This window comes from Miniopterus schreibersii (assembly GCF_964146895.1).
Source record: "Miniopterus schreibersii genome assembly, chromosome: 15".
Classification (NCBI taxonomy): Eukaryota; Metazoa; Chordata; class Mammalia; order Chiroptera; family Miniopteridae; genus Miniopterus; species Miniopterus schreibersii.
Window position 1 is genome coordinate 28,941,232 of NC_138115.1, and position 27,474 is coordinate 28,968,705.

Below are 27,474 nucleotides of genomic sequence, written 5' to 3' on the forward strand. Positions count from 1 at the left end.
CATAGAGTTAGTGTCCAGGAAACATTTATAGAACAAATGATTGAAATTAAATAATATAGCTATCAGGCTTGAGAATAAGAGGGTGAATTTATTTTTCTGTTATATTGAGATGGGTTTCCAGTAATTTCCTTGCATAAGTCTGACTTCTCCAGCTAGACTTAAGGAGAGACCTTAGGCCATATATGTTTTCTGTTTCCTGTGGCAGTAATTTTAGTTTATGACCATGGAAATAGCTCTGGGTGGTAATGACTATGTCTCCAATGGTTATGGCTTCACATCATCGTATTTGTTTTCTTTAGGTTTTGTTTTTGGGTAAATAGAATTTTGAAAATAAATTTGAAAAATAAAGCAATATTTTTAGTAAAACCAAATCAATAGCTAGCTAAGGATAACAGAAAATTTGTGATCTGAATTGAAAACTGTCCACATGGGCACATTTTGAAGCCTGGGAGAGGTTTCTTCTCACATTTGTTGATATCATTTGTTTTATCCAGGGAGTGTTTGGAGATAAGATGAAGTGAAAGCATGCTTTTTTCTTTAATTGAGTAATGTTGTCATTTTGCTTTTCAATGAGAAATGTTGAGAAACAGTTGACTTATGGTTTTCTTGTTTTCCATGGTGACATCAACTGACCAACATCCATTGTCTGTGTAATGATCATGACCCAAGGATGGCAAAATTGGTGACGACACAGGCAGGGTATCAAAGAAAAAGGGAAGGCTAGAACAGCTAGTTTATAGTTCACAAAAGTAAGTGCATTCTTTTCACAAATCTCCCTTAAATAAAAAAATGTGCTTTAATTCATCAAACACAGCATCACAGACATTGGGACCTCGAAGGACTTTGGGAGCCACTGTTCTGGTCTGTTCATTTTACACACAAGAAAACTTCCAGAGCAGCTCATGACTGTCTGATGTCACATAGTGAGTCAGTAGCAGAGCCCTCCCACTCTGGACCCTAGCCATGGGTTGTGAATAGGGATCGCCACCCCTGATTGTCCTCCACAGTGACACCCACAGGAAACAAATATGTGTTCCAGTTACAGATGGAAGCTGAGGCAGCCATTTCCCTCTGTGCCTTTGCTCGTCTGTTCTCTCTCAGGTTTCTGGGTGTCTTGGGCCCCAGTGAGGCTCTTTTCAAGGCATCGACAGAAAGTCTGGGGATGTAGCTGAGAGTGCGGTTCACTGCCCTGAGGCACTCGACCCACTCTCCACACCAAGAAAGTTGTCCAGTGCCCATGGGCTCCGTGTATCATGGCTCCAGCCCAGTATGCCCAGTAGCATAAGGTTTTTCATTCAGTCAACTGATAAAAACTCTGTCCTTTCCAAAATGTCCCAGAAAGCCAAAATAACTCATGTTCCCACGCAACGTTGGAGCAGATTTATGCCCCTTTAAGAACACATGTGGTGTAAAAAGATGAAGGAGGGAGTGCCTAAAGTTTTACATATGGCACCAAGGTAATCCTAGCTGAGCTGGCTTCTCTCTGGAGAGCGCCTGCAGGGTATAATTAGAACAGAGATAGCCATCCCAACAGATCTATACTTGAGCAAATCATGGCTAAGACAAAATTGGAAGCAAGGCTAAATTTATCAACAACAGGGTTTAAAAAAGGGGGAAAAAGACAAATGAAGTTGAAATTTCTCCTTGCTTATTTTAATGTGCAAAACACTTTCTAGCTGATTGATGCCACGGCTTCAGTGTATTTTTCATTTTTTATTTATTTTGCAGTTAATTGGATTTCCAGGCTTTGTGGCCAGTCACTGCAATTGATCCCTGAAAAGATGGATTTATTGCTTAGACAGGCGGAATTCGGACAATCTTCAGAGGATGGAAAATAAAAGAAAAGAGCCCATACACAGAGCACTGTGGGTCACCCTTGGGGCAGACGGGCAAGATATGTTACAGCTGGCAGGTTCATGCCAGGACTTCAGCACAAGTAATCTTAAATGGGCAGCACCAGCACCCAGCAGCATATTTGGTAGGATATTGTCAGTGATCCATGCTTAGGAGGAAATGTAGCCTAGGTTGGAGACCCCAAGGTCAATGTCAGATCCCAGACAGATTGGACCCATGGCTGGAGAACTGACTAAATCTGAAATAACTCACATCTTTGGTGGTTCAATTTGGAATGGGACCTTATTTTGCCTGGTGGGTGGCTCTGTTGGAATGCGCCAATGGCCCAGGGTGCGAAGACAATATGGAACTCATGCCTTCAGCTACCTTTTGCGGAGTGTCCTGGAAATTTTTCTGTTGAGAAGCAGCAGAACATTGCCCTCAGCTCTGAAAAAGTCTGACATCCGTTCAACCTTGTGTCCATGCATTCATACATCTGCCCACCCATGTAATACTTTATTGAGCTCCTACTATTTGCTAAGCACATTGCCTGGTGCTAAGCATAGAGGAATGAATAATAAAAATATATAGTTCCTACCCTGTGAAGCTTATATACTATTGGACAAGTAATTACAAGTTTACTGAGAATTAGAAAAGAGAAATTTGGGGAGGTGAAGGAACATATTACAGGTGACCTACCTTGTTCTGGGGCTTGGGGGAGGCTTCTAGGAGGAAGTGCTGTGAGCTGAGACCTAAGAGACTGGATATAGTAATGGACGATGGTCAGACCATATATAAAATAAAACTCTGATCCACAATCTGCAAAAACCAGCCTAGAATATCAACCCATTACCTACAGTAACCAGCCTAGGCAGCCAGCCTGCTTTCTATAAGTTAGACCATTATCTCCAGCAACCAGTCCAGGAAGCCAAACAATAACCCTTTTAACAATTTGTCAGGATGTGATTAATAACTGACAGCTTCTCTAATTTATGTCCCTCCTTGCAATTTAAGACCAACCAGAGAAAGCCAAATATGTACCCTAACCAATCACTCAGGATGCCCCAGTTCTAGCTATCCCACCTGCAGATTTCCCAGGCCAACAGCCTCTCATCAGGGCACACCTGAAGCCTTCCCTTTTTCCATTATAAAGCCTTCCCACTTCTCTTTCTGCCTCTGAGTCTCTGCCCAAACTCAACTGATGGTGACTGACTCCCTTGCTACTGTGAATAAACAGCCTTTGCTTGTTCTCATTTCGTTGGTCTTTGTTTATCACACAGCCCATACACAGAGCACTGCGGGTCACCCTTGGGGCAGACTGGCAAGATATGTTACAGCTGGCAGATTTATGCCAGAACTTCAGCACAATAATCTTGTTAAGTGGGCAGCACCAGGCCCCAACAGAATATTTTGTAAGATTGTCAGTGACCCATGCTTAGGCGGAAATGTAGCTTAGGTTGGAGACCCTTAGGTCAATGTCAGATCTCAGACAGATTGGACCCCTGGAGAATGAACATGTGTGGGCCAGACAATGGTGGGGAAAAGAGCATTTCAGGAGATGGAACAGCACATGCAAGGACCCCAAGACAAGAAAGACTAAAGAACACTCTTAAAAAAAGAGAAGAGTTGAACATGACTGAAATGTTGAGGGTAAAGGAGAGACTAGAATGATATGCTGCAGGGGATAGAGTGGGGTGTGTATGTTGGGATCACGCAGGACCATGTGAGTAGTGTTAATATTAACCTTTATTGTAACCAGAGCCTCATTTGTGGCTGATGCTCGTAGTTTTCCTCTTAATATGTTTCCATTGTGACTTATCTCCAGCTCCTGTCTGCTGCACTTCATGTGAGCTCTGACTGCCCACCTGAGGGCCTAACTTCTCTGAGACCTCCCTGTGTTCTGTTGGCATTATTTTGGTGAGGCAGATGCACAGGCATAGACATCTTGCTGTGTGAGTCCTGCCCTTTGCCAGGGCCAGCTGCAGTTCCTCTGCCCTTGTGGTGGCAAAGTAAGCCCTGGCTTGTCCAAGCTCCTCCCTGGGACTGCACCCAGAAGAACCTAGGAGGAAAGGTCAGTGTGGCAGAGACTGGGAATTATCCCCTTACCTGTCTTCATCTTCCTCTACTTTAACAGAACGTATGGTCAATTAGATTGGAGATAATCCTCAGTCTCCTTGGCAGCTCAGGAATAGGCTTTTGTCCAAGGTCAGGTCAATGGCATGTGAGAGGAAGATGTATATATACAACTTCTGGGACATGCACTTAAAGAAACAGGGCATGCCCTCCCCTTTCTGTTGGCTGGAATGTAGAGGTGGTACTGGGGGAGCCGTTTCACACCAGGTGTACCAGGGATGGTAGAGCCACCAGAAAGGGTGACTGATGGGAACCGCTTCCATCTGGAAAGTTAGGTGAGAGAGAAATATACTTTTATCTTATTTAAGTCACTATTATTTCAGTCTCTGTAACCACAGGCGACCTATAGCTTAATTCAGTAATACTCCAAGTGTGGTTCCGGAACCCCTGGGGGAGGTGGTCTCTGAGACTCTTTCAAAAGGCTCGCAAGTTCAAAACTATTTTCATATCAGCATTGAAACTGTATTTGCCCTTTTCACTCTCATTCTCTCACGAGTGCATAGGTGAGTTTCCCAGAGGCTACTTGATGAGTGAGATCACAACAGATTGAATGCAGAAGCTCACATGCGAATACAGCGACCTTCTAATTAAGCCAGATGATATTAAGAGATTTGCAAAGGTGAAAATCAATGCCAGTCTTCTCAATAAAAGGATTTTTAAAAATGTAGTGTTTTAAAAATAAAATATTTATGTTTACATGTTTGCTGTTGTTATTTTAAAACAAATTAAAGAAGAAATACACAAAAATTTAATTATTTTTCTTTCTAATGGTGTAACCCACATATATAAAAGGACTTTGGGGTTGTCAATAAATTTTTAGATTATAATGAAGCCCAAAATGTTTGAGAACCACTGTCCTAACTAATCCAGGCAGTGAGACAGTCTCTGCTCTAGGTCCCATGTACCTGTTATTTTGGGGACCTGCTGGGGTAGCCACCACGCCTTCCTCGTTCTGCACCCTGCTTTTGACTTCTCTCCTGGTTTCCCCTGATTCTCCAGGAATTGACTTCAGTTGATGTAGAATCCACTGGCTATTTCCTCCATCCTTCATCAGTTCATCCATTCACTCAGCAACGAGGCTGTTCACATGGACTAGGGATTGCGCTTGGTGTGGGGGTCAGGGGTGACCAGGCGTGTCCCCTCCCTCAGTCTGGCTCACTGTCTAGTGGTGGAGAGTGGTGGCGAATAAGTAGTGGCAGCCCCGGGGCCCACCGGCAGCCGTGGACTGTAGGGTAGAGAGTGAGGCAGAGAAGATCAGCTCCTCCTGGGGCAAGTGCAGGTGGTGGGTCAGGAAGGTCTTAAGGCTGAGGTGACTTTGAGGGAACCTGAAAAATAAATATAAATTAGCATTTCCTCCCTCCCTCCCTCCCTCCCTCCCTCCCTCCCTCCCTCCCTCCCTCCCTCCCTCCCTCCCTCCCTCCCTCCCTTCCTTCCTTCCTTCCTTCCTTCCTCCCCCCCTCTTTCTTTCTTCTCTTTTTCTTTCCTTTCTCTTTTAGTCCTCAACTGAGGATATTTTTTCCATTGCTTTTTAGAGAGAGTGGAAAGGAGAAAGAGAGAGAGAGAGACAGAGAGAGAGAGAGAAACACCGATGTGAGAGAGGCACATTGATTTGTTGCTTCCTGCAGGTACAGGATGGAGCCTGCAACCAAGGTATGTGCCCTTGGCCAGAATCGAACCTGGGACCCTTCAGTCCATGGGCCGACGCTCTAACCACTGAGCCAAACCACTGAGCCAAATTTATGTGCAACAGGTGCACGGAGGAGAAAGGGGGCCCAGGCAGAAGAAACAGCAGCGGCAAAGGGGCTGTGACTTCAGAGGACAGGCTGCTTTTGGAAAGGTCTAAGCGGTTCGTTATTCGATGAGAAGCTGGAAAGGGGCCAAGGCTCATTAAGTAATGACAAACAATTTGGCTTTTAGTCTTAAGGCGGTGGGAATCATGGGATAATTTTAGCAGAGAGTGGTGTGATCATACTAGGTTTTAAAAGTGTAGCAAAGGTTCTTCACCTTGTTTGGGGGCCGTGTTCACTTGCTTCCAAGGGACACTGCTATGCTGGGGCATGACTAGGGGGTGGGGCCAGACTCAAAAACAGCCCCTTCACTTTTGAGGGAAGGTGGAGGACAAATCTGCATATGAATGGCAAAGTATGTGCTCTTTTGATTCATCTGTCTGCACGGACCCCTAAGCATTAGAGTTTAAACTCAAAAAAGGAAGGGGCTATAAAATACGTAGAAAGTGCTGCTTATATCTGTCATTATGACTACCTAGAAGTTTTAACTAATTATAACTCTATAAGTTCGAAGCTAATTATAAACATTTTTGAGCACTTAATATGTGCTAGGCACTTTTTATGCATGCTGTCTGTTAACCCATGAAACCACAGCACTCCCTTCAGCTGGATCCTATGCTATCCTTTTTTTGGGAACAGGTTATTGAAGCACAGAGACTTTACGGGATTGAACACTGCGGCCTGGACCCTGAGGCTGCACTCCTGACTGTGACCCAGGATTGCCTTCTGGTCAGGAGCAGGGGACTCCCCGCGACAGGCTGGGGATCTGCAGCTGGTCGGAAGGCCTGCAAGAGAAGTTCATTACTGTAATAACTTTCCCCTTCTCCAAGGCCAGAGTGACTGAGTTAGAAGTACAACCAGCAGTTTCAGCGTTGCCTAGGAACTTGTTAGAAAGGCAAATTCTTGGGCCCTGCCCCAGACCTACTGAGTCAGAAACTCTGGAGTTGGGGCCCAGCAAACAGGTTTTCTTGTTTTGTTTTGTTTGTTAATCTTCACCCACAGATATTTTTCCATTGATTTTTCTTTTTTTTTTTTTTTTTAGAGAGAGTGGAAAGGAGGAGAGGGAGGAGAGGGAGAGAGAGAGAGAGAGATGTGAGAGAGACATATAGATTGGTTACCTCCTGCACATGCCCCCACTGGGGCTGGTGATCGAACCCACAACCCAGGTATGTGCTCTTGACCGGGAATTGAACCCTGGGACCCTTTGGTGTGCGGGCCGATGCTCTAATTACTGAACACCACCGACCAGGGTGCAAACTCTTTTTAACAATCCCTCTGGGTGATTTTGATGTATAGTAAAGTTTGAGAACTACTGGATTAGAGCTAAATCCCTGGGGGTGGGGTGGTGATGGGTGTGAAGGGAGGGGTGGAGAGTAGTTTGAAGGAAGAGACCGGAAGCCAGCAGCCCATTTTTGAGGTTGTTGCTATCACCACAGTAAGAAATCAGAGCCTGAAACCATATTCTCAAACAGGACTGCACTTTAGAATCCCTGGGGAGCTTTTAAGACATACCAGTGCACTGGCTTTGCCCCAAACCTATTAAATCAGAATCTCCATGGAAGAGAACCCTGGCATCAGTGTTTTAAAAGAAACATTTCCCCAGAGGATACTAATATGCAGCCAGAGCTCAGAATCAGTGAAGACACACCAAAATCTCCTGGAGGGCTTGTTGAACAGAAGCTAGTGAGCCACCCTTCCCAGGCTTTTTGATCCAGTAGATCAGGGCTGGAGCCTGAACATCTGCATCTCTAATAAGTTCTCAGATAATGCTGACATTGCTGGTCCAGGGACCACACTTTGGGAATTCCTGCCTTATATTTCACCAATAGCCCTAGCAGGTTAAGCTGGGGGTGAAGGGTGGCAGGATAGAGCCGGAGGGCCCCCTCCATGTATCAATGTGTCTGTGATGTGATTTATCTTGGTGAAGAAGTGAAAAATTCTAGTTAATTATCTAGATATTTTTGCCTGCTAGACATGTTTATTACTTAAACTTTTAGACCTAAAATTTGTCTTTCCCCAGGACAATGGCTGCTTGGGATTCGATTTTTAAAAAGCCAAAATTTCAGACATTTCTCAGTTTCCTCCCTTAAAGGATTTCCCCTATGTATGAACTTGCAGAATGCAAGTGCTCTGCGGGGAATGTTGAGGTTTCAGTTCTCATTTGAGATCTGTAGTCTGATAGCAGGCTTTTAGAATGATCTCAGTTATAGGGCATTCGATACAATGCTCATTGCTCACACAAGTTCGGAAAAATAGTCCAAGGCAATTTAACTTTTATTTCCTCTATAGAGCCTGTCACCATTTATTAATCTTAATTTCCCTCAACATCGCATATCAGATGAGACACCAATTTTTCTCCTCTGTTTCCATAACATTAATATTTAAATGGCAGAGTGTGACACTCACAAACAGCTTCAGAGGAGAGGGGTGATATTTCTTGGAAGGAAAACCTTGAATAGATGCCACAGCAAGTCTTCTTTCTTAAAAAGCGCTCAAAACCAAGCCAAGAAGCCATGCAGGTGCACCTCGCAGTGCAGAGCAGGAAGGTGAAAAGGCCCCGCCTGTGAAATGAATAACATTACATGAGATGAATAAGTGATGTAAAATGCGTAGCACTGTTTCAGAGACTCCTGTTCTAACTGAAGAAGCACTTGGGGAGGTGGAGGCGGCAGGCTGTGCAGGTGGAGATGCTGGCAGAAGCCTTTCTACTTTGAATGCTAATGCAGCTCACAGAAGAATCCAAAGCACGTTCTCTGCTTGGTTTGTGGCTCCAGGAGGGAATTCAGTTTCATTACTTTAGATATTTGGCATCAGTTGTGTGCTAGGCCCTGGGCTACGGGTGGCAGGACACCAAGATGAATGAGGCAGAACCTCAGCCTCTGAGCAGCTGGGGAAGGGGATCAGACAAAAACCCAAGTCCCGTGGGCCACGTGCCAGAGAAAGATATAAACAAAGTGGCCCGTACATCACTGAGGAGGTGGAGATTAGGAAGGCACTGAAAGCAGTTTTGAAAGATAGGATTTTAAACAAATGGAGATCAGAGATTTGGGTGAAGGGAGCAGTACTGATTCACTGCACATTTCCAAAGCACTCATTGAGCCCTTACCTTATGTGAGGCACTACACAGGGTTCTGGGAATATAAACATAAGTAGAACTTTTTTCACCCCTCAAGGAGTGGGGAAAAGAGGCAGGTCAGTTACAGCACAGCAAAGGCTTCCTGGAGGAAGTGTGGTCTAAGCTCGGTCCTAAAGAATGAGTGCGGGTATCAGACAAGGACGGAAAAAAGTGGGGAAGGGAAAGCACAGTATTAAGAGAGAAGAAATGGCAGGTACAAAAACTTGGAGAGACCCAGGACTGTGTAGAACTGCAAGGGTCCAGGATGGCCAGAGAATAGCGTGTAAAAGCAGGGAGAACCGGAGAGGAGGCTGAGGTGTCATGGAGGCCACATCAGAAAGGGCCTAACTTTTAGACATTTGCCCGTGCAAAGGGTTTAGGCCTGTTCTATAGATCACGGGGAACCACTAAGGGATGTGAACATGTGCCCTGTGTGAGAAGATTTAAGTTTAGAGATATTTTCCTGGCCATGGCATGGAAGAAGGTTTGATGGAAGGCAAGACTGCATGCAGGTAATGGTTTGGGATCTTATGGCAATATAACAGGTGAGAGATGATGGAGTTTGGTAGAGTGGGTAGAAAGAAGGGTTGGGTTAAAGTAATAAATAAGAATCAATAGGATTTGATGACTGAGAAAGTGTGTGGTAGGAGAGACAGGGTCAGAAACGACTTCACTTTTCAAAAAAAATTTGGGCCACATAGATGGTAGTGTCATTGAGGAAGTTAAAAAATGAAGGGGGAGTAGGCATCAGTTGAGAGGTGAGCGTGGACGATGAGTTTTGGACAAATTGAGTTTGAGGTGCTTGTGGAACTTTCAGATCAAGAGTTACAGAATTCACAGTTGGATACATGAGCCACGATAGAGATCTAGATAGTGATTAAAGTCATGGAACTGGAGGAGATCACCCAGGATAAACGTGTAGAAAGAGAAGAAATAAGGAAAGGATGCTCTCTGTTACCACTTCTCTTTTCCACTATATTGATGGTTGCAGACAGTTCAATAAGGTAATGTTAGAAGCATAGAGGTTGGAAAGGAGGAAATAAAGCAGTCTTTATTTGCAGATCATATGATAATTTATCCAAATTACTTTACAGACAGATTAATAGAAATAACAGAGTTTAGTAAGGTGGCTGAGCATAAAATTAATGTAAAATCAGTGCACTTCTCTATACCACTAAAAACTATAAATCAAAATTAAAGAGAAAACAATGCCTATAAAATTATCATAGAATATAACATAAGCTGTAAAAGATCTCTACAAAGAAAATCAAAACGTTATAAAAGATATTAAAGAAAACCTAAATAAGAGAGGAAGATATTATGTTATGGATCAGACTGAATATCATAAAACTTCAATTATTATCTGTACATTTAATATATTTCTTATAAAAATTTCATAGTTTTTCATGGTACTTGATAAAATAATTCCAAAATTCACATGAAGTGATAGAGGGCCAAGAGTAGTCAGGATATTTCTGAAAAGAAAAAGCATGGAAGAAGGACACTGTGGTTTGGCACAGGGACAGACAAATAGGCCAGAGGAATAGATTAGAAAACTATAGATGACACTATTGTATGTGACAGAGGTAGCAATAAATAGAGCTGGAAAAAAATAGCTATCCATTATCCATATGGAAAAAGATAAAATTGGGTTCTTACCTTACACTATCTCAACTCCAAATGGATTAAGTTTTAAAGATATGCTAGAGAAAGTGGAAAGAATTTATAAACTTAAGTAAAATATTTGTATATACAGAACAAAGGATTAACATGAAAATATGAAAAGAACTTCTATAAATCAGTAAATAAAGCACACACACACGCACACACACTCATACACACTTCAGTAGAAAAATGGGGGAAAACATATGAACAGAAAAATCATCATATGACCAATAAACTTGTAAAAGAATTTCAACATTATTAGTGATCAGGGGAATGCAAATCAGAGCCACAATTAGATGTAATTTTACACTGATTTAATTGGGTAAAATTAAAATGTCTGACAATGCCAAGTAAGAGTACAAATAACTTTGGAGAGGAGTATAACATCATCTCCTAAAGTTAAACATGCAATCAGTTTAGCAAAGAGTTTAGCCTTGTCTTCTGAAGTTGAACATTCACATTTCTTATAGTCCAGCAATTCAATTCCTAGGTATGTATATACCCAAGAGGAACTCATGTACAACAGGATACACATACAAGAATGATCATAGCAAAAACCTGGAAAGAACCTAAATGCCCAACATTAGGAGAATAAATGATAGCATATTTACACAACAGATTATTACCTGTTATTATCCAAAAATAAATGAACCATAGTAATTTGCAACAGTATGGATGAATCTAAATAACATCATGTTAAAAAAAAGTAATTCTCCAAAGGTTACTTACAGCATGACACTCCCTTAAAAAGTAAGGTTAAAAACACTAATGTATATGTATATTTACGCCTTATATGGAAATATATATATAAAATAACATTAAATGCAATAAAACTATATACAAAGAAAAGGAAGGGAATGAACGTGGGTGGGCAAAAGAAGCAGGAGGGGGAATGAGAGGAAGGGGGAGCATGTGGTTAGATGTAGATCTAGCTTTATTTTTTGTCAAGGTTCTGGTTTTGTTTTTTGGATGATGCATTTATGAATGCTTAACATATTATTAAAGATAACTAAATAGCAGTAGCTCAGATATGGAACAATGATGAGAGAATCATCAGTCAAAGGTTATGATGAATCCAATTCTGTGCATCTGAGGTCCAATTAGAGACAAATAATTTTCTTAAATGAATAAATCGATGAATGAATGAATAGAAAATCATCAGTGACAGTGATCAGAGAGAAACTCGATATAGGCAGACCTTTATCACACTACTGAATTCCGTAAGAGGGTGAACTTGCTGGGACATTTCTTCAGGGGATTATAAGTGAACTCAAGGAAATTTTGGAAAAAGAAGTTATTAGGGTAGGTTATGCCATGCCTAAAAATGTTCCTGGGTCATTCCCAAAATTTATACCATTTGCCATCCAGCTTTGGGAATGCTGTCCTTTGATGCTTTCCCCTGTGTTTCCCCTGCACTTACAGTGAGCTGCTGCTATTGGATGATTTGCAGTTGAGTTATAAGATCTAAGTCATGTGATGCAAAGGAGACATATTTAAAACACAATCTTTCTGTTTTAAATTGTTAAAATGGTTAAAACATTCAGAGAATTATCAGAATCCCAAATTTCTAGTGTGATACTTTCAAAGTATTTTGAATTTTATACAGATCATTTTCCTCCTCACCATTATTATCAACTAAAATTTAATCCAACTTTGATTCTATTCCCAGAGTTTTATTAGCCTCTTTCTCTCTCATCCTGAGCCTTGTAATGTTGCAGCTGGACTGCTTAGTTTGAACCACCCACTGCATCCTGCCCACTTCCCGTGACCAGCAGAGACCCAATAATGGGATTTTCTCAGCTCATGGAAGCGCAGGCTAACTGTGGTTGACTGTTGACCCAAGTTTATGAGAACAATTCAGAAATAGTTTTCTTGTTATGCAGTAACACCTGCCCTTTACTTGTCTGAAAGGGTTGTTCAGAAGAATGAGGGACTAGAAATGAAAACTCTTCTGAAGGAAGCATATTTAAACATTCATCATGTCATTTGTCCCCACAGCTTCCATTCCAGTATGAACTTTTCTTCTTAGGCCATAATGAACTCAAATAAGGTTATTCACACACTTTTGCCTCTAGCTCTCCCATTTTGAGGCTGAAGTGTGTTGGGGAGTGGGAACCACTCTGTGTGTGGCCGGGGGTCCAACACCCTCTGGGTCTGGACATCCTCATAGCTACCTGCTTCTTGGTTCTGAGCTCTTTTCTCCTGCCATTAAAAACAGCCAGTCAATCACCGACTGGTAGTTTCCATTTCTCCAAAACTGCCTGGACATTTTGGGTTTGTCATAGAATTATATCCTTTAGTTGCCCATTTAATTTCTTCCCTTTTACAAGTTAATAAAGTTTCTGAGGCAGAGCCAAAAAAGAGGATCCTAAGTGCATAACAGGTGCTCTGACCTCACTGTTGCAAATTCCCAAATCCCTTTTAAACCTTACTTAGAGTTCATATAAAATGTTTTCTTATAAAGCATAAAAGTTCTTTCAGTTAATGACAATTTCCAAGGCAGAAAATGCTCCACTAGATTGTAAGCTCCTGGAGGAGAGGGTTGTGCTTATACATCTGTTTCCTTGGTGGCCAGCACCAGGGAAATTTCAGAAACTGGAGGTAAGATTTTGGCTAAGGTGATGATTTCACAGCCTGGATACTCAAATCGCACTCTGCAAATCTTCCCTATTTTCCGAGGTTTTCCTGGGGAAACTAATGAAAAGTACTATTCCACGAACAACCAGTAACTCTCAGATTAGGACTCTGTGATAAAACTGGGGGGCGGGGCATGACCTAGGAATGAGGAAAAAGTAGGGTCTCTCACCTCCCAAACTCCCCTTAACCTGGGTCATAGGATCATAATCCTCAGGTATGCTAAAGACAAAGAGTGGCTTGTCTCAAGGGGGAACATTTCCAAACCAGCCCTGGGTCTAAAAGATGAAGACTAATAAGGGTGGCTGACCCACCTCAAGCACCAGGATCTACCTGGTCTGAGGCAGAAAGGTAAACACTACACCAGAGTGCTGACTTTTGGAGCAAAGTAATCCTGCCCACTAGTCCAAAGTGGCCCATTGAATGTCCTGATCAATCAAGATTAGTAATTCCTCCTCTTTAAAGGGAGAGCTAATAAGAGGAGCAGTTGAACAGGAACAAAGATGATGGAGTCCCCTCCCCCATGGTGAGCACTCAATAATATTTGTTAAAAGAATGAATGAAGTCAGGAAGTGTTGCTAGGCAGTTGTTACTATGAGAAATGCTATTTGCATGCAAATTTTACATTATTAGTCACTATGAGCCTCTAGCAAGGATTTTGATGAAGAGCCAATATGTTGCTTTTCTGAGTAACATGTGGATGGAGAGGAGCACCACTTGTGTTCTGCAGAAGCCTTAAAGAGAAGCTTGGCGTTACTCATCTTATGTTCAAGATTATGATGGCAGGTAGATAAGTTCTGGAGGGACTACAGAACCAGGAATGAATTTCATGTGAAAATTCAGAATATTGGGTTTTCTCTTTCCTTCTCCAAACCAGTCTCCTTTTTCCCAGAAATGGAAAAAAGAAAATCTAGGCCATAGCTTTGATGAGATGCCAAACTGAGCCAGAGCTATTTGTGGTGTTTGGCTTCCACATTTTACAAGCTATTAGAAGCTGGAGACAAACCAGGAAATAATATGCAAATGATTGAAAAGTTGGGAGGTATTTGGAGTGGAAGTTATACCATCCAAAGGAGAGAGTAGGGACAGTTCTTATCTGTTTGGGAGAGTTTTTATCTCAGCTAAAACACAGTAGAAGAAAAAATCTGAAGTTGCATCAGGATAAGTTTAGGATTGGGAGAACTTTCTGATGTAAGGATTATAAAACTATCAGGAAATCCATTTGCATATTTCCACTCCAGTGCATGGTGTTTATGAGAGGATTAAAAATGTTTTCTGAGTGAATGACCAGGTCATGGAATCATCATTCTTGAAGACTTTTATGTCCATTACACATTGCTGTGCATGTTTTGATGTTTAGAAATAATGAAAATTGTCTAGATGATTTCTCACATCCTTCCAGTTCCTTAATTCTTCAAATGTCCCAAATTGGTCGATTATTTACCCCAACAGACCCTAAAGAGTATCTAGAGGCCACAGGTAATCTTATTTTTGCAGCATGAATCCACACTCACTCTAGTTATCCACTAGAAACTGTTAGACTTTCTTCTCTATTGGAAAATTGCTGCCATTGTTTTCTTTCTATAGTGCCATTGTTTATTTTAACCTCTGAGGCTGTGTTACTCAGACACCTCTTATACACATCAGTGCAAGTTATACATGTTCTGCAAGGAGGTGAGCATGAATCTCTAAGCTGTACTCACATTGGTTTCCTAAATGATGCTGCATGTCTTAACTGGAATTTTTGTAATATTCTAGTGGAAAAAAAAAAGGTGGGGGGTGAAGGGAAGGGTTCCTTTGGTTTTTCAGGCTGTTAACTGTAATTAGCCTGGTTTCTGAGATGTAATTATCTTGCAATCTCAAAGCAAACACCCTGGAGGAAATTGCACTGTTAAAGACAGCATGGCATTAAAAATAAATTATTACCCTGGTGTCTGCTATTGCTGTGTATGCTCTGTGATTTGTCAGGGTTTTCTTCAGCAAGTGCTTGTGTAGGGCTGGAGTTGTGCAGCCATGTTGCCAATGTTTGCATTAGAGGGGTAGGAGGCGTGGTTTGCTTAGTTGTAATAATGGTGTGAAAACTTACCAATTTGATGCTGAAGGCTGGTGGTGTACCATCCATACTCTTCTCACCCATTCCCAATCACCAAAATGGCCCAGGAAAATGGTCAAGGAAAGAGTACTGGAGTCCTCTTTAGTAGAGGACATTGGTGAATAAGTAGAGTGGAACATTATAATCCAAAGCTCAGGCAAGTCAAACTATCCACAAAGAAAAATTCGTATTGTTTGGAAATGACTGAGAGGAAACAAGCAAAATCCTAACCATTTTGGGGACAAACACTGAGGGATCATGAATGATCATCACTGACCAATCACAGTGGTTGAAAAGACCATACCATGGGGTTTCAGAGACTTGTGGGAGTGAATATATTATTGTCCAGGTTGTATACTGCACAAAGGCTCCCCACTGAGGGGAGAAGTGGAGGCTGAAGTCCTACCAGTGACCCCTGACCAAACTGTGTGTCTATGGGACTGTACCCACCCAGGGGAGGGACACATTTTTCCAATTTGGGAATGCTTTACAAAATTTTTCTGCCCAGAATATTTTACAAAGATGCTATGTAGACCATTATTTATACTCTGTGTGATCTTGATCAAATTGCTTGTTCTCTCTGAAACTCTGCTTTCTCTTGTATGAAAAGGATAATAATGATAATGATGATGATGATGATGATGATGATAACAATAGTAATGATAGTAATAATAATAATAATAATTCTCAGGATTATTTTTTGGACTCAAAACTGAATCTGAAAAGCATGTGTTCAATAGATGTCAGGAATTTTGATAATAATGATGGTTATGACCAAGACAATCATTATCATCAAGTATTTAAAGATTGGAGCCAGCCCTCAGCCAGCCATGAGAACCTGCAAGAGGAATGAGGACCTGGATCCCTCTCACAGACCTGAGGATTTGGTTGTAGGGTGGCAGACAGCAACAGGTAATTAATTGTGCCATACTTCTGTGTGCATTCTGTTGGGTAAAAATTCCACAGTACCTGTAGCAATTTATCTTTGCTGTTAATTCACTGTTGGGGCTGGTTTTTCTTACATATCAGAAGGAAGAAAGGAAGGAAACTCTATAGAATTTGGAGTTGAAGATATGATAGTAGAGAAAGGGAACATATGGCCATAGCAAAGTATAGGAAGATGAAAGGGGAATGTGCAAGTTATCAATAATTCAAAACAACAAACAACAACAACAACAAAAACACTAACCAACTGGAAACATTTTTAACTAGAAACATTTTTTTCTTCCAATGGGCCAAGCTAATGATTTGTATTAGAAATAATTTGAATAACTGAAATCCACAGATTTTTATTGTAAAAAAACTTCATTTTAGCCAACCTCACTACTTTTCCCTTGTTAAATTTCACCCACATCTCTGATGTTTTAGTAAATAAATTATGAACTAGAAGGCAAATTAAGTCTACCCAGGTTTATATCTCACCATCAGGGATATAAAATTACATATGCTCAAAGCCATTAATCATGAGTTATTAACAAAATAGACAAAATACCCACCCTGGTTTTATGAGCTTTATTACTAGAATAAAATGTGTGCCCAAAGATCATTTTCTAGGTTGCCAGAACTCTGAGGGTGACCATATTGGCCCATTTAGATGCCTTATTTGATTTTTAAAGAGTGAAGGGTAGGAAAAAAGCTCACAATTTTACTTTCAAACAAACTCATGTAAGTATTTAACATACTTTGAAAATAATTTTTTGGTGTGAAGCCTAAAACCTTTTTTTTCTTTTCTGGTAGGTTCTTTGAAAAAGAAAATTTTTTGTAAACAGTCCCTGCTCATTTGGTTAACTTATATCAATTAATAAGTAATGCTGCTTGTCCCATGATATGAGCAACAGTGCAAATTACAATCCATTCTGCCATTTATGGCAAGTCAGTGAACTTTATTGACAATCTGAATTACTCTGAAAGCCTTCTTTGACAGTAACAAAAATAAAATATTGAATAGGATGGACATTTTTTAAAGTGCATAGCAGAGTTTTCAGGAGGTTAGGAAAAGAAAGACTCAGAGACCATAACATGAAAAGGAAGATGAAAATTAGAGTAGCAAGTAGGTACTCACTTAAGCTGTCCTAGGATGTGTTGCTAATTTTAGTAAGCAGGTGGCTTCAGTTTAAACACCACAAAGGATTGAGGCCTTGGCATTCCTGCAGCAGGGTATTTGAACTGAGACTCCCCACTTCATTTTCCCCATTTAAATCCCTGAAAAGTCTGCACTCTCAGTGAAATGGCAGCTGAAAATATCTGCCTACTGACAAAAAACAAAGCAAAACAAAACAGAAAACCCTATAAGGATACTTGGCTGGTTTTGCCTAAGGGGAAAATGTGTCTTATGAGGATTCATAAGGACCATCTTATTATCTTTACTTGCATAATCCAGGAAATCCAAGAAAAGAAGTTAATATGAAATTGGTAACAGACTAACAAAACCTATGGGGCACCACTCTGGAAGGACATACATTAAATTCAGATTGCACGATTCCTGCAGCTAAAATCCTAATACACTCAAGATCATAATTCAAGATTACAATACACACAAAGAACCAATCCACCACAACTGGACAACCCACTACAAGGGACAAGTCCCTAAAGCTTCAGAATTATTGGATACATTCTCTAAATAAAGTTGTTAAATTGATTAAAAACACAAAAGAAGGAATAAAAAATATGATAGAGTCTATATAATTATCAGCCAGTTTTGTAAAGAATAGAATAGAACTTCTAGAGGTTAAAACGAAATAATGGAAAATAAAAAGTCAAAAAACAGGGTAAGTAGCAGATTAGACAGGTGTGAAACATAAACAAGTAAGTTGGAAGATCTTTGAAGAGAGATGAAAAGAAGAGCAATAAACTGATGAACAAAATAGATCCAGTGACACAGAAGTGTGGAACAGACTGACAAATCTCAGAGTGAAGGTGGGGGTGGGTGGGGGAGAGAGATTAACCAAAGAATTTATATGCATAAGTGCATAACCCATGAACACAGACAATAGTGTGGTGAAGGCCTAGGGCAGGTGTGGGTGTGGGGTAGAAGGGGTCAATGGAGAAAAAAGAGGACATCTGTAATTCTTTCAAAAATTAAGATACATTTTTTAAAAAGAAGGAAAATATGCAAGCAAGATTAAGAGACATGGAGAGTAGAATAAAAAAGACTGAGATACATAAAATAGGATTTTTTGAGGACATAATAGAAAAAATTAGGGAAAGGTAACATTGGAAGAGATAACGCCTTGAGAATTTTCCGAAATGTTTTAAGACATAAACGTTCAGAGTCATGAAATAAAATAAATTCCTAATGTTTTTGTTTTTTAGTAAAATGAATTTCCTATTCACATACATATTAATGAAATTTGAAAATCTCAAAGACAAAGAGAAAATGACACTATAAAACGAATAAAGATTACCTACTTAGGAAAGAAATTAGACTGACATCAGACTTCACTACAGGGTCTATAGAAACCAGAAGACAGTGGAATAACACCTCCTACTTGCTAAAAGAAAATACTTGTCAATATAGAATTTTATATTCAGCTTCGTCATAATTCCATAATGAAAGCAAACGTCGTTATAAATATTTTCACACATAAACAGAGATGAGCTTCTGCTAAGAGAACTTTGTTGAAGGACTTTCTAAAACAGAGGCACTCAACTCTGGCTGCTCAATGGAATCACCAGGAGAAACTTACAAAATACTGATGTCTGTATTATACCCCCCAGAGATTTATATTTCATTGTTCTGAGATACAGACTGGGAATTGGGATTTAAAAAAATATCCTTGGGTGATTCTAGTGTGATGTCAAGTTTGAGAACTACTGGTATAAAAAGGATGCACTTCATGAAGAATAAAATTGAATGCAAGAAGTAATGATGAAAAAATAATTGTTAAATATGTGGACACATATAAATATTTATTGACCAATAAAGAAATAATAATATTGACTAAGAAAATATAGAAACATTATAGAACTAGATCACTGGACAGAAATTACATGTAAGAGGAGAAGGAGGTGATTGGAAGTTCAAGGCATTTGAAGTCCTTTTATTATTCAGAAGGAGGATAAATATATTGATTAATTTTGTTAAGTAACCATGTTAAAAATTTAAAGGTAATACTAAAAGAATAGGAATGCAGTATGTAATTGCTAAACTGGAAGAGGCATTAATTTGGCAGGAGTGTGAAAAGGGGGTAGAGAATGTAGGGAGATCTAGAAGAGATTTAATAACATGTATCAGGCATGTGGTGGTAAGGGTTCAATAAGGCAAAGCAGTGGAAATAGGAGAGGGTGAGACAGTTTCAAGAGATGCTACAAATTAAGAACTGATGTGATCCCATGACTGACTTGCTAAGGGTATGTAGTTGGGTAGAGGGAGGACAACTCCACCTTCAACACAACATGTCAAGGTTTTTAGTCAGGGTGACAAGGAAAATGCGGGCAAGAAGATTGGAAGTCAAAGGGCTGCACAGACTTTGTGATAAACTGGTTTTGCACACTGGGAGATAGCATTTAGGTGGTAATGTTTGGCAGCTGAATTGGATCCCAGGAGAGCAATGACTGATCAAGGTGGAAAAGAATTAGACCATCTATCTAAGAAGAGAGCAGAAGACTAATGTGGGTGTCTACATTTAGGGAGCATAGGGAGGAATTTACACCAGAGAAAGAAAGAGACTAACTCTGATTCACATAAAAGGGGATTGCTTGCTACTCAAAGCAAACCTTTAACAAAGAGAAAACATAGAACTTCCTTCCAAAGACTTACTGTACATCACTGCTTGCCTTTTTATTGATGGATGTAAGTGCTTAGAATGTCACCACTTATACTACTCTAATTTTATTTATTTATTTTTATTTTAAAAATATAATTATTTTAATCCTAACCTGAGAATATGTTTTTTATTGATTTTAGAGAGAGATGAAGGGAGAGGGAGAGAGAGAGGAGAAAGAGAGAGATAAAAACATTGATGTGAGAGAGAAACATCCATTGGCTGCCTCCCATATATCCTCTCACTGGAGATCCAACCCCAAACCTGGGCATGTGTCCTGACCGTGAATTAAACCTGGAACACTTTGGTGCATGGGATGATGCTCCAACCAACTGAGCCACACCACCAGGGCTCTAACTTTATTTTTTAAGTAAAAAAGGAGTTTTGAATGGTTATTAAAAAGAAAACAAAAGAGCTAGCAGGTGAGAACTCCTTTATTGTTTTCCTTCTCTACTTTACATATTGCATCACTTCATCCAGCCTCATGGTGGATTTGTGGTGAATTAAATATGGCTGCAGATTTGTTGCTACTTCTCTTACCAAGAGATAAGGTTCGTTTTCTTTCCCTTGGATCTGGGCTAGTTTGTGACAGCCTTGCCCAATAGAGTATGAGCACAAGAGACACCATGCCAATTCTTGGTATAGAGTTTAAGAAGACTGGCAGCTTCTGCCTTAGTCTTTTGGAGTCCTGAGCCACCACACAAGAAGTCCACCTATCCTGAAGACACTATGCTCTGAGAAGCTCAAGTCATATGGAGAGAACCTGGAGGATGAAACTCTGTAGAGAAAGAGAGGCCAAGGAGGACGGAGGTGCCACACATGTGAGAGAAGAAACTGTCTTGTAAGTGGATCATTCTGTCCCAGTTGCCCCAGCTGAAAATATGTGGGTCAAAGGGAAACAGCCCAGTTGAGCTCTTCCTGTAATTCTCATCCATAACATCAAATGAGAACAAAAGAAGAAGATTGTATCATGCCACTCGATATTGGGGTATTTGTTATACAGCAATACAGAGTCAGAACAAAGCTGCTCCTTTCAAAGGCTAATCACTACAGGGACCCCAGAGCCCACTGCTAGGACCATCACTACTTGGCTTCCTTTGTCTTCTCTAGTATTTTTTTATTCTATCTCTCTCTTCATTCTTCAAACTTTTACCCTCAGATTACAAACACATTTCAAAACATTTTCCCCACGGCTTTGCTTTTGTCTACGTCTACTGAAATATCTTTAGCTCTTCTCATTGGAAGACTTGCAATTCTTACCACTTGTAGTTCAAGTTTTGTTTACTAAAATCTTATTACATCAGCCTAGTGGAATGAACCAGAATTTGTGAAAAAATAAATTGTAGGCTTTTGTGCTTATAATATAGACCTTTTTAAAGGAATGCAGTTTTTATTTGCAGATAACACAGCAATCCACACTAACCGCTAAGTGCTTTTAAGTTGACATTTGTCTAAGCCTGCTGTAATGAACAGATAACTCATTTATAATTAGCAGCACCAATTAATTGTCATGCAAACAATTACAGTGATTAAAGTACTAAAGTTCTTCAGAACAGTTTTTCCTAAGTAGGTTATAGACAAACCCTCCCTAACCCTGCATGTTGTTTTCATGATTAAATTGCTGGGGAAGCCTCTCTTTATATAGATAGCACTTGAGGACATTTTAACTTGGCTGTGATCAGATAGCCCTGATTTGGAATAAGTGAGCCCCACTTATGAAGAATTTATTGTATTCTGATTTTTCAAATGAACATTAAAAAAAAAAGTTTAAGTTATGCATGTTTTTCAGCCTCCTGCTATATATTACTCCCCCCTGCTCCCACCTTTCCCTCCTATCACCACTTTAACCACCACACAGGGCCTCAGGAAACTTGAAGCAGTCAAAATCCCATCCAGATCACTTTTCTTTTCTAGTTCTTATATCTATCTTACACCCTAGAAAATGGATTAAAAGAAGGGATTTTATTTTAAATGGCTGTGACTTGTATCTTCTATGGGTCAGGTTCTGTCCTAAGGGCTTTACATATCTCAACTTATCAAATTCTCAGGAGAGCCCTGTAGATAAGTATTTTATTTCTACTTTAGTATGAGGCCGAGAGAAGTTTATTGAATTTTCCAAGGTTTCACAGCTAATAAGTAATGGGGACCCAGATTTGAGAGATGCCAACATCTAATGGTTTTGTATTACTTTCTGTTTATGTCTTGGGGTGCTGGCTGAGACCCAATTCTCCAAACAGATCACTACTGAAGAACTTGCTAGTCCTAGGCTTGCTGCTTTCATTTCTATGTCCTATCTCCCTCCCCTACGGTCACCTATACTTTGGTTGCCAGAGTATAGTGTGGGGTGTGGGTGGAGGGCACTCTTTGCTGTTGGCTAGGTTTAAGAGAAGCAGCAAAAGATAGAGGTGCAGAGGGCTCCAGGGCTCTGTGTGCTTGAGTTGGAACCCATTGAGCCTCCCCAGACAAGTCATAACCCCAACACTTATTTAGCACCTTTGTCTTACAAAGAGCTTTTTCATTTGATAATAAGATAGGCATACAAGACATTTCTGTCTCCATTTTATAACTGGTAATACAGAACCTTTTCCAAGGAGACTGTCTTACCAGGTCTTCCATTCTGATTCCAGTCTCCTTCAATTACCTTCTAGCTGCCCCCTCTGGAGAACAAGGTAAGAAATGCCATCCTGGGATATTGAAGCTAAAACAGTGAAAACATGATGACTTGGAGCAGCAAGTCATAAGTCATTGTGACTGGGAGAGGGCTTTCCTTGCTCATGTTCTGGGAAGCAGCCATCGCAAATGTAGCTAATGTAGAACAAGTGGTAATCTAGGAAATTGTAACTTGAGATCACATAATGGCAGTGGCTTTTGAAAGATAAGGTAACTGATAATGAATATTGAGCAAAGAACACAGGAGACTAAGAATTTGAAAGATGAAATATTTCCTCCAGTGCTGCCTGAAGAGAGCGTGATCTGACTTCAGATGACCTATACTGGTTCTTCAGACTAAAATTCTTTTCAATGGAGGAAGGCAATTCATCAAGCAACCAGAACTGAAAAGTAATTCTCTGAAAGAACATCCAGCTGCCCTGGCTCATGTTCTTTGCTCACCTAGTAGAGAACTTGCCATTTGGCCTCCTGAGTGCTGATGACCAGCATGGGCTCTCTTAGGGAGGACCCTCTTGCTGGGAGCTAACATGGGATATTGCTCTATTAATCACTCTGGTGAGCTTAGCTCTCATAGTTCAGTTTCTTGTGGTCTGATCACTTCTACTGAACTGATAAAGACTCTGAGTCTGCTCAGATGTTGAGCAGATTTTGGGTTTTGCATCCCCACTTAGGTGCAGCCACACTTGGGAGGCCTCACCTGAAGAAGACAGAATCTTCCCCGTTATGTGGCCTTGGAAGCTTGTGGAGATCATAATCTTGTTTTTTCTAGGAACCTAGCATGTCCATCTAGTCCTAAAGCTTCAAAGAACAGATGCTTCAAAGAACGTGGGTATGTGTTTGAGCAATAATTTTGCAGAAACATTTCTAAACACAACCTCAGTGTGAGGGTCTCAAATTTACTCAGGTTTGTATCCCCAAATAGAGATGGAACAAAACTTCCTACTACCAGGCTAGATGCCTGGGAGGCTTCTTTGGGCCTAGGGTGTCCTGACACTTTGACGGAAGGATCTCACATGGGTAGCCTGAAGGGAAAGAACAGTATCTCAGGAGGCAACCTGTAAGTATTTCTTTTGGTCAACAACTGTTCAGGACCTGGGGCAGATGGAAAGGAGAACAGCACAGGGGGAGGAGAAGGAGATATTCTCACTGGTCTGGAGTCTAGAAAGTTGGTTTGTGAGAATTCCAGTCAGATTTGGTTCCTGTGTGCTCTTTGCAGATATCCTTCCTATGGTCTACTCACCTAGCCTTTGCCCATTTCCCATCGTGGGCAATTCCCTGACATAGGTTGGATTGGGTGAACAGACCCCTAATCAGTGGATATAGCACTCTGCAATTCTATCATGAAAAGGTCACAAAGTGAGTGGACCCAGGACTTTGGCTGGATGGTACTTGACAACCTGGACAGGTAAGGAAAGGGTAGAGACTAGATGACCTGGCTGCTAAAGTGGTATACTACACAGTATCCTGTCAGCATAGCAGGGCTTGGTGAGTCCCAGTATAATGGCAGGAAGAAGTGTCTCACCTGGTGGCTGAAATTGGGTGAAAGTAGGTGACATCTAAGTCAAGTGGTATTTGTATCAGGGTTCCACACCATTTATCAGGATTAAACAAAATACTATACAGTACAGCCTTTATACTATGCCTGATAAGTGCTTAACAATGGCAGCCACTGTCATCATCATCATCATCTTACATAGTACTTTACACTCAGGTTCTTGTTGCATTCAGAAAGTCTGATAGTTGACGGTTGAAATTAATGTAAATTGTATTACAGTTGTACTCAGTTCAATGTTGGTCCATGGTAGAAACTGGACCCTCACTGGATTCTCAGAGTTAGATCCCATGACTAACCAAGGATCAGATACCCAAGATCAGGACCAGGCAGGTAACATGCATATGTTATCCAGGATGGTGTAGAATAATAGGGAAGGCTGGGGACTTTGGGGACCTGGGGAATATACCCCAAGCCTAAGGGCAGTGGCTCCTCAACTCCAGCTGGTTGTTGCCATGCAGCGACCTGGGCATAGGGATTCTAGTTCTTCTGATTATTTATGAGAGACAGAAATCCAGATTTTAAGGTGAAATCTTACAGTTTAAAAAATATTATGAGCCAATAAATGTGTCTATAGGCTGTATGGAATCTGTTAGCTGTCAGTCTGGAACACTCTTGTCTAAAGCTGGAATCAATTCCCTCTATGGCCCTCAACAGTCATCCAGTGAAACCCCCATGGGATGATCTGATTGTTCTTTCTAGGTCTTACTTCTATGGCAATGTGACAAGTTCCTGAAGTCACAAATCTGGAACAAGACTGGGTCAATAGGGCTGTAATTTTAAGCACCTGCTATTGCTTTCCTGCTGCTTCAACAATAATTGGATTGGACACAGGTTCTTGCCCTCCACCCAACATCACCCACCCCAGGTCTGAACTCACGTTGGAACAATTGAGGGAGTTAGTCTTCCTTTTTTTTTTTCCTACAACTTTGCTGCTGACAAAAGCTGGGGCTTAACCTCATAAAACCTGCAGAAAACAGGAGTCAACTTGAATCAGCAAACTCTGAGCAATGATAAAATGTAAATGCAGGACTGGCCCCACAGTTTTGCAACCTGTGCAACTGCACAGGGCCCTGCACTCAGAAGGGCCTCACACTTGGTTGAATGCTCTGCTCTTGCTATTTTGAAGATCTATGTTTTCATTTTGCACTGCACCCCGTAAATTATGTAGCCACCCTGCACCTATGTGATCAGAGTTGGAAGCAGACCACATAAGTGGAATTGTTGTTGTTGTTTTGGAACTTCCTACAACTTGATGAGTTTGCACTCTTATGTGAGTTGAGGTAATGCCCATGGAAACCGGGGAGCAGGAAAATGCTTTCCTGACCATTATAATAGATGGGGATGTTCTGCCCTGCTTTATGGTGAGTGCAGAGGGTGCGGAAAATGTTAATCTCCTCTGATGTGACCACCTCCCAGGGCTTTTCTTCCTTGTTTCAGGTGCTGGATCAGCATTAGCTTAGCTGTTAGTCAATGGAGATGCAGATGGGCATGGAATTAATTGTGCCAGATAGTGTGCCCGATAGTGAATTAATTGTGTTAATATTAGAGGAACCTGGAGAATAGACTACAACATCCCATGGGTAGGAGAGCAGGAGACTCAAATTTTGGAATTGTTGAGGAATGGGCGTATGCTAGGCCTTAGAACAGTTTCACTGATGCATTTTAGTTGGTGCTACAAGATCAAAATACAGGGCACGAAAAGCTACTAAAAAGTCCTCATTGAACTTCTGCCAAAGATTCACTGGTGCTGGAACCATAATTAATTCCATTTCTATTGCTCCCTTATTCATTATACATATGGGCTGTTGCAGAGATTCAGTTGCGGACTTTGAGTACAGTGGAAAAGTCCAATAGAGCAAGCCTTAAAAGTGAGGCTTTGCACTTTGGTTTTGGCCTTTTAGCAAAGGATTCAGGGACTGCAGCTATAGAGCTTGCTCTTAGTAAGAGAGGAAGCAGAACTTGAAGGAGTGTATTGTATTAATGCCCTCCCCAAGTTAGAGAGTTGCAGATCAAGAAACTGCTTTTCAAACTTTATAAACTATAGGATGATCAACTAATGATGGCCAGAACAACCCATCAATTTAAGGCTCAATCAGCACAAGCAAATGTTACCCTGGATAATCACCCTTCCCCTCTGCCAACTCTAACACCCAAATCATTGGGACTAGAATGACATTAACTGTATGAATGAATTTGGTGAGAATTGACATCTTTATTGTAGTAAATTCTTCTACCCAGGAACACAGAATGTTTCTCAGCTTATTCAATTCTAATTTTTATGTCATTTTGTGCAATCACCACTCTGCTATGTCTTAATTAATATCTTGGATTGAATTGAAAGGTAACAAAAAAGTTAAGGGGAAGGCCACCTACCTCTCTAAGATGGGCCCTGATGGTTTATGGGATTTATTTAACTTTCTTGGTCTGTTACTTGGAGTCCTGTGGTACTGGCCTTCATTAGATGCTGTTGGAGACAAGTGGAATGAATTTGATCTCAGCCTTATTTTGTCTGACTGAAGTGGCCAACAGAATGGTGAAGATTCTCCAGAAGACAAAATGCTGTGTAAATGAGGGATGGATATTGTTTTGAGACAATCCTTCCTCTTGCATTCGTGTGTATCTCATGAGTGAGAAGCGCTCACTGCCCTTTGTTTTCAAGAATTCTTGTACAGTGACCAGCCTTGGTAGGTATAGTGTTCCCTTCCAAGCATAGGACAGGTTTGCTTACATTCTTGGAAGACAGAGAAAATAGTGTCTTTCTCTAGAGCAGGCATGCTTAAATCCATTATAAAAGGTTTTGGTTCCCTAAGTGTTAGGCTCCTCTTGTGTAGTGCAACTTATATCTGTAGTGGTCACCTGTGGAAATTGAGGTTTGGGGAACTGGTGCAAAAAATGCTGATGCTTTGGCTACTATTCTTGTGAATAATAAATGATCTTCCCTTTCTGACCCAGGAGTATCATGTTTTCTATTAGCTTCCATAAAACTATGGCAGCTTAACTTATTAACTTACAAGAAAGATAAAGATCTCAGACACTGTTAAGTTCTTGACACATTCCAAGGAGCCACTAATAAGCAGAGTTGGCATCTGAGACGAAACCAATTTTCAATCCTCAGCCCAAAGAGTGTGAAGAGGGCAGTGTGCATATGACAGATCAGAAAAGGCCTGGACTAGCAGGTCAACAACAGTGGAGGAGAACAGAAGAGCACAGGGACTTGGCTATGCCAG